Source organism: Mastigoproctus giganteus, chromosome 12 (assembly GCF_048544385.1).
Source record: "Mastigoproctus giganteus isolate SK-2022 chromosome 12, ASM4854438v1, whole genome shotgun sequence".
Taxonomy (NCBI): Eukaryota; Metazoa; Arthropoda; class Arachnida; order Uropygi; family Thelyphonidae; genus Mastigoproctus; species Mastigoproctus giganteus.
In genome coordinates, this window is record NC_143586.1 from 136,649,412 (window position 1) to 136,658,061 (window position 8,650).

An 8,650-nucleotide genomic window follows, 5' to 3' on the forward strand; every position below is an offset into this window, starting at 1 on the left:
TCCATTACAACTGTTAGCTGGCCAGGAAACAGCTCGGACCTGAATCCTATAGCTAACTGTTGGCATCGTGTGGAATCTGCAGTTGCCAGAAAGAAACCAAAGACCCTTCGTGAACTTTAGGAAGCCATAATTAATGTTTGGAACCACGAACTATCAGTCGATTATCTTCAGAAATTGATGTTGTCAATGCCTCGACGGTGTGCTGCTGTCACCAGGGCCAGAGGCAGCTCAACCAAATATTAGTTTGCACCTGGTGAACTTTTCATTTTGTTTTCCATTTAAAATGATAAGCTGAAGCAAAATGAGGGCTTTTGATAATATTTCAGCCATAATTGTCGTGTTTACCAAAAACTGTTGTATAAAGGTTGCAAATGCTCCTTTTGGAATATTTTGAGAGCACCTGTCAAATAGTACTTAGCTTTGCCTTAACTATTAATAAATATAATTTTCAAATAGATATTTACAGTATACCCAGTATAAAATAAAATATAAGTACAAATTCAGTAGCTTTCAGAACTCGTGTCCCTTTATCAACTGACAAATTTGAATACATTACAAGCAAAGTGTGGCACGTTACTCATTCGTCATTGTTGTAGCACGGACGTGTGCTGCCTTGCGCCAGTGATCATCCATCAATAAAACTGTTGTCTCTAGGATGGGATGTATACGCATGCCTTTCTGGCGATTTAATGCCTTAGGGTTGTTTATTATGTTTAGTGACTAGCCATAGGCGGTGGCGAAAGTGTCGCGCGTGGTCCACTATCTCAAAGTCGCGTTTGGGGTCAAGATCGTGGTTGGTAGCCCAAAAATGTTCTGCAAGCGCGGACTGGTCAGTTTCGGCAAGCCGGATTGCTCTGTCGTGTTCCGTGAGGCGATCCTGGAGACGTCTCGATGTCTCACCTACGTAGCAACTGTTACAGGCCCTACAGGTGATACGGTACACTACATTGCTGCGTAAGACAGGTGTGACAGGGGTCTTCACACTGGAGACAAGTGAACGTAGGTTCCTACCTGGTAATTGCACACATTTGATGTTGTAACTTCTCAGGATCTTCGAGATACGTCCTGACACTCCTGGATAGTACGGAATGTAGGCGGATGATATGCCGACTTGCTTCGGAGGTCTTGGGTTGGAAGTAAGTTCTTGTGCCTGTAACAAGCATCTGTTACAGGCACAAGCATCTGTCACTTTCGCCACCGCCTATGGCTAGAGTCACTAAACATAATAAACAACCCTAAGGCATTAAATCGCCAGAAAGGCATGCGTATACATCCCATCCTAGAGACAACCGTTTTATTGATGGATGATCACTGGCGCAAGGCAGCACACGTCCGTGCTACAACAATGACGAATGAGTAACGTGCCACACTTTGCTTGTAATGTATTCAAATTTGTCAGTTGATAAAGGGACACGAGTTCCGAAAGCTACTGAATTTGTACTTATATTTTATTTTATACTGGGTATACTGTAAATATCTATTTGAAAATTATTAAACTATGGACCCCAGTACTCCAGGCCCATTTGTCACTATTAATAAATATCTTTTGTTTATAATTCTATTTGTGATGCTAGTCATTAATGTAACATACCATCGCGAAAAAGGGTTAGAAATGTGAAATTCCTAAATGATGCACTTTCTATGCACACCAGGGTATACTTGTAATTGTCCTTAAAATGTTTGCTACTAAGAGATTTTCTCTTGTATTCCTGGTTAGCCTCCCTCTCAAAGAACCAGCAGTAACTCCCAATCGTTACAGGATCCTAGCGACCGCGGCACTGCTTTTCCATCGTGGAAATAGCTTGATGAAACTGCCCCCTCCCCTTATTCGTCACTCACATCTCCCAGATTTTCGGGGGAAAATTACTCGAGTGCTACAAAAACCCATGTTTTTGTAGCACTCGAGTAAATTAGACACCAACATTTCACAGTTTTCTTCTTTCCTATTATCCAAAAAATCATGTACTACCGCCTTAAATGATCGCCAAGCTGCCAATTCAACCTCCTTTAACTGGGTTTGAAGCACATCGTCTTTCAGGAGTTACATAATTTGGGGTCCTACGAAAATTCCTTCCTTAAATTTGGCATATGTTAAATTAGGAAACCACCTTTCAAGTATGCAAATCCGTTACCTTCTTTATTTAGTCGAAAACTTTTCATCTATTTTACGAAACACTGAAATCTTTATTCCTGCTGCTAGTATATTCCACTGCTGTAACCCAAACTGCTGTAACCCAAAACCTAACAGTTCAGCTTGTTCTTTCGGCAGATTTAAGTCTCGAACCAAATCATTCAACTTATCTTGTTTGATTAAATGTGCCTCACCACCTGAACTTACTGGCTGATAGTCGACATCTTGTGAAGTGGTAGGAGGGCCCTCGAGAGTGGGAGAGCCGCACCCTCCTATTCTCGAGAGGCTGCTTATGTTTGGAGGATAGATTTACATCCCTGAGAACATGTCCCGATCAGTTAATATTTGGAAAACCTTGGCACAGCGTACAAAAATCCTTACCAAAAACGCTAAGCTCTTCAAATTATAAATTGCTGCATCGCAATTTGAAGCTAAGAACATTGGTTCTGATTATGTTTATCACAAGAAAACCGAAGCTAAAATCGATTGCTAAAATTAAGAGAATTAGCTTATATCTGTTAAAATAAATCAATATGTCATATATTACTAGCTAGATTACGTGAAATTGGCATATTTTTGGAAACGTAACTCCCTCTATATTTAATAACTGTGACGTGATATAAAACTGTTATGGCGATTTTCGAAATCTACGCATAAACATTTGGTAAAAACAGCATTTTAGTTCTTGGAGTAAAAATCGTGTTGGCTAGTGTTATCGGTGGTTTGTGTTAGAGTGAATGCAGTCTTCGGGCTGGTTTAAAATCAGTAAATGAGTCCCCGCTGGCGCTGTTTTAAAATCGGGAAACGATTTAAAGCCATCGCTAATGGGGGAACAGTTTTCCTTATCTTAAACCAGCGCAAGGAGGGGGGATATTTCTTCGATTTTAAACTAGCGGGGGGGGGAATCGGGGGAAATTTTAAACAACCTCCGAGGTGGAAATCAATGAAAAGCGGTGAATACTTACCACTTGGTGCTGGTTTAAAATCGGGAAACGAGTTTCCACCCACGTGGCGCGCTGGTTTTAAATCGCTTCCCGATTTAAAAACAGTGCCAAGGTGGCATTCACTTTATTAGCAGCTCGTCAGAGCAAGCAATATCCCATGGATGTTGGCGACATTCTTCGCAACTTTAAAATATGGTACCACGTGTTTCCGTATATTCTAACGCAAACCTGCCAGCTTTAGTCGATGGAAAGACGACATTCACTCGAACGCAAACCACAGGCAATTAGCAGCACGTCTGGGCAACCAGTATCTCATGGATTTAGCGATATTCTTCGCATCTGTAGATGTAGGTTGAACTGCACTCACAAGAAGTATATCACGCCACGCCTCCTCAAAAATCCACGGAAGGAGTACCATGTTGTAAAATTTTGCCTAAAATTTATATGTTCTATATATATAAAAAAATCAAATGCGGTTAACGATGTTTCAAGAACAATTTAACGGCCTTCGACAAGTGTTCGCTTCCCCTTTGAAGATGGTATAAACGAAAAGCCCCATCAAGCTTCGGGTAATCTTTTCCCATTATACTTTCAATTATTCGCCACGCATGGATTTAGGGTGAAAGCTTGTTTTAATTCCTTTGTCTTGTTTCTTCCATCTTTGTCATGGTTCTTCCATCTTTAAGCAGGTCTTTGAAATAATTTCCATCTATTTTGATTACATCTTACGTGGATGCAGTTATTCCTGAAAAATATCCCAGGTAGGAGATTTCCTGACTTAAAATATAATATTTCAAAATTTTAATATTTTTTAGAGAGAGAGAGATAATCTTTATTGCCTTTCATGGTCATAAAGCCTCCCGATACTTCCGGGATAATTGAACAATTATTTACTAAATGAAAAAGGTAACTATACAGGGTGTTTCAGTTAAACGTTTCAGAACTTCTAAGAGGGGTAGGGTACATCCTGACAACTCGAAATCATATAGCAATGTGGGGTCGGAAATGCTTTCCTGAAGCGGTGTTGTACACAGAAGCACCATAAAGAAAAGAGACCGTAAGTGAGAAATCGTTTTAATAATACATGAAAAGAAGCAAAAGGTACATGGATTAAAGTAAGTGTTCGAAGTTTCTTCCACGGGCTACAATGCACGCCTCACATCTCCGACGCATGGACATCCGAACATTCTGGAATACTCCAGGCGAATTTCGAATTTCTTCGGCAGCTACTGCGATTCTTGCAACCAGCTCCTCAGCATTGCCAGCAGGGGTGTCATAAACTAGCGATTTCATATGACCCCAGAAATAAAAATCAAGACATGATAGGTCGGGTGACCGAGCAGGCCAACGCACGGGACCACCACGTCCGATCCACTGTTGACTAAATGTGACATCCAGGTAGTTACGAACATCTCCGCTATAATTGGCAGGGGCTCCATCGTGTTGGAACCACATTGTCTGTTGCGTCGATGCAGAAATCTGTTCATCTATCAAAAGTTGTGGCAATACTTGCTGCAGAAAGATCAAGTAGATAGGTCCGGTTAGACGACACGGTAACAGGTAAGGTCCGATGAGGTGATCTCGCAGGCCAACGCACGGGACGTGGTGGTCCCGTGCGTTGGCCTGCTCGGTCACCCGACCTATCATGTCTTGATTTTTATTTCTGGGGTCATATGAAATCGCTAGTTTATGACACCCCTGTTGACAATGCTGAGGAGCTGGTTGCAAGAATCGCAGTAGCTGCCGAAGAAATTCGAAATTCGCCTGGAGTATTCCAGAATGTTCGGATGTCCATGCGTCGGAGATGTGAGGCGTGCATTGTAGCCCGTGGAAGAAACTTCGAACACTTACTTTAATCCATGTACCTTTTGCTTCTTTTCATGTATTATTAAAACGATTTCTCACTTACGGTCTCTTTTCTTTATGGTGCCTCTGTGTACAACACCGCTTCAGGAAAGCATTTCCGACCCCACATTGCTATATGATTTCGAGTTGTCAGGATGTGTACCCTACCCCTCTTAGAAGTTCTGAAACGTTTAACTGAAACACCCTGTATAAATGAAAACATATTTCAACTCAAAGGAGAGAACGCCTCACGAGGTTACGTCTGATCGAGCTGGCCTAACATCGAGATAAGAGCACCAGCTCAATCAGACAGAAGCAGATGCAAGGTACAAATCAGTCATTGTTGATTAGTCCTGCTAGTCATAATTTTTTTCCGGTATGTCAGGTCAACGGCGAATTTGTTCAGGTCGGCATCAAGTGCCTGGGTTTGCTTGAGCATCTGCTGAGGGAGGAATCTGTCCTAGAGATGGAGTTGTGCTGAACGCGGGTAGAGTCTGCGCGTTAGCACAGTGGTATCGTCACCGTCCTCCCCTCACCGGGTGGAAAAGGCCCGGGTTCGAATCCCGTCGATGACGCGAGTAACTTTAATGGACTTTTTTCACTCCGTGGCTGTTAGTCGGTCTCAAGCATAGATAGCAAGGTTTTTTCCCCAGGAAACTGGGGTTTTTCGTCAAACAAACAGACAAATCAACCATAAAACAAACGCAATTAACAGACATAAGACACAGCACGACAGATGAATTTAATTATTCGGGTGACCTAATAGTTTGAGGGTTTTTTTTTTTTTTTTTTTGAACGCGGGTAGAGCTCGGGATTGGCCCTAAGGGCAGCAGGGGAATCCTCCAGCCACAGGTATCCCAAAATGAAGGGGTTGAAATTATGCTTGTTATCATCTTGACTGTTTCTAGGAGGCGTTGGTCGTCGATTTAGGTGGGAAGCCGTGGAATCCCGAGATAGTCGACAAGCTGCGTGGTGCGAATCAGAGCTGGAACGTTTTGCTTCCTGTTGGCCCACTTTAGGAGCCAGAATTCTGCTGCAAAGAGTGGTTTGTTTATTGACAATGCCACTGAGGCCCAAATTTCAGCAGCATGGAGTAAAGGTGGAAAGATAACTGTTTTTGTGTACTTCACGGTTGTCTTTTTATCCGTGATATGTAGGAGATGTTGTTTTGCTATCCACCGGAGTCTTGAAGCACGTGTGAGGAGCATGTGTAATTGGGCATTAAATCAAAGTTTGGAGTCGCACACAACGCCTAGATGACGATGGCTGGACACAATTGGGATGAGGATGTTGCCGACTGAAGGCTGGAGAGATGAAGGAGTTTGCTTCAGTGAATACACCATGAATTCGTACTTAGCAGGATTGATCTTGAGCTCAAACTGACAGAGGTAAGATGTGACTGCGGTGAGTGTTGTTAATTTCCTCTTTTACCAGATCTAGGTCTTGACTGAGGATGATGGGAATGAGTATCTTGATATCATTTAACCCCAGGGGCTCGCATCTGGTGAGTGTGGGCTTGCCAAACCCAGGGTCCTGAGCTGTATATCATCATGCTTCTCTTTCTTGGTGATTCCTTTCTACTTCTGACACTCTCTCTCTCTCTCTCTCTCTCTCTCTCTCTCTCTCTCTCTCTCTCTCTCTCTCTCTCTCAGGTAAATCGGTGAATTTTTTTTTTTTTTTTTTTTGGCTGGTGCAGCCTAAGCCTCAAGCTTCCTTGCACCATATGGCTAATAATAATAATAATAATAATAATAATAATAATAATAAATAATCATCCGCATAGCTCAGTAGACACCGAGAATGTGCAACCAGTAGGGAGTTATAGATGAAAACAGAAGGCCCGAAAGGACCCCTCCCTGTGGGACTCCTGCAGTGACAGATCTTGTAAGGGTGCGATCTCCTGTTTTAATATTTCTTATCTTTTTAATATTTCTTAATTCCTATTTATTATTCTATTTCTATTTGGTTAAATTCAAAACATTGATTTAAATTAAAAATGAGGACACAGATTCTCTACAATAGAAAATCACAATAGTTTAGCATTTGTCCGATTTTACGAATATTAGCTGGTCTCGATCACACAAATTGTCTGTCCAACATGTCTAGTAAAGTTTCGAGACAAGTGGATTCCCATAATGTTTTTTTTTTTTTTCATACAAGAACAATTTAACTTTGCTTTTTTGTTGATAAAAAAATGACGTTAACAAAATACTGTTATGAGATTATAGACAACTTTGCATTACGTAAAGCCGGCAGAATATTTTATAAGTTATTATTAGTAAACGAAAAAAAGGAAACATACAAAGATGGTTGAGCTCAAAAAGTGAAGCTCACAGAAAAAAAAAAAAATAAAATATATATATATATATATATATATATAAGGAACTGAAAGCGAAAGTCATCAAGCGAAGAAGGAGCCTTGGGATAGAGCATATGCTGAGATGAACAGCAAACTGGGATGTAAAAGGTCTTCAGAAGCATGAGCTTTCCTTAAACTTTTCAATACTCTCCACCGGGAGAGTATTGAAGAGTTTAAGGAAAGCTCATGAGCAAAATGTTAGACTTAAAATGATAGATCTGGAGGAATGGGTCAATTTTTATGAACAGCTGTTGAAGGAGGAGAGGAATTTAGAGAAAGCGAAACAGAGACAGTTGCCATAAAAAGAGAATTGAACATTCAAAATAAGGATGTGGAACAGGAAATAAAAATTGCAAAAATGGAAAAGCACCAGGACCAGGTGGAATTAACATGGAGCTGCTTAAATATGGAGGTCGAAAAATTATAAATCTACTAACTTGACTGTTCAAAAAATTATGCGATGGCGATGAAATACCAGATGAGATGACAGCCGGATACGTCACATCAAGCTTCAAAAAAGATGACAGAAGAAGCTGTTCCAATTATAGAGGAATTGCATAATTAGTCCTATTGCTAAGTTATTTGGAAAAGTGATAAAATCAAAACTGGAACAAGAGATTGCAATTTCTCAGGAACAGTGCAACTTTCCGACTGGGACGCTCACGTACAGATCATTTATTTACTGTTAAGCAAATTCTGGAAAAATATCAGCTGCAAACCAAGATGTAGGTACGCTGGTTATATACTTAGAAAAAGCGTATGATAATGTGCCAAGAAATCTTTTGTGGAAGGCTTATCGATTCCACAAAAGAAATCTTTTGTGGAATCGATAAGCAAAGTTAAATTTCTGTTATAATCAAATTAACTTTACAAACCTAACGGTATGGCGTAATACATGTAACATAAACTTAGTAGTAGAAGAACATATAATGTAAACCCAAAAGCGTAATACGTACATATTATAGCAACATAATTGGTGAATGGAGTAGTGTTATCATTGCATTTAAGTATATTATTTTAGTGTGGTATTCCCAATTATATAGAATTTAAACGGAAATCATGCCCCAGACTAGAGCAGCAAAGCAACAGGCTCAAAGTAGCTGGAGTGCTAAGCTTAGGAGAGACTGAAGGAGGTAATTCTCCTACGAATTACCTGACTAAATGTGCTATTTGTGCAATGTTTGCGTAATCTGGAACAGAACATGATACAGTCAAGGGGCTTTCTTTGAGTGTGTTTGTGCAGAGTGTGAAAAAATTATATGCCAACTCAGCGTTCTGATGGGCGCTTGAAAACTTGAAGAGTATGGTGGATGACCTGGAAGGAATTAAAATGGAGGTCATTCAAGCTCAGTTGCCCAACTCAATGTCAGA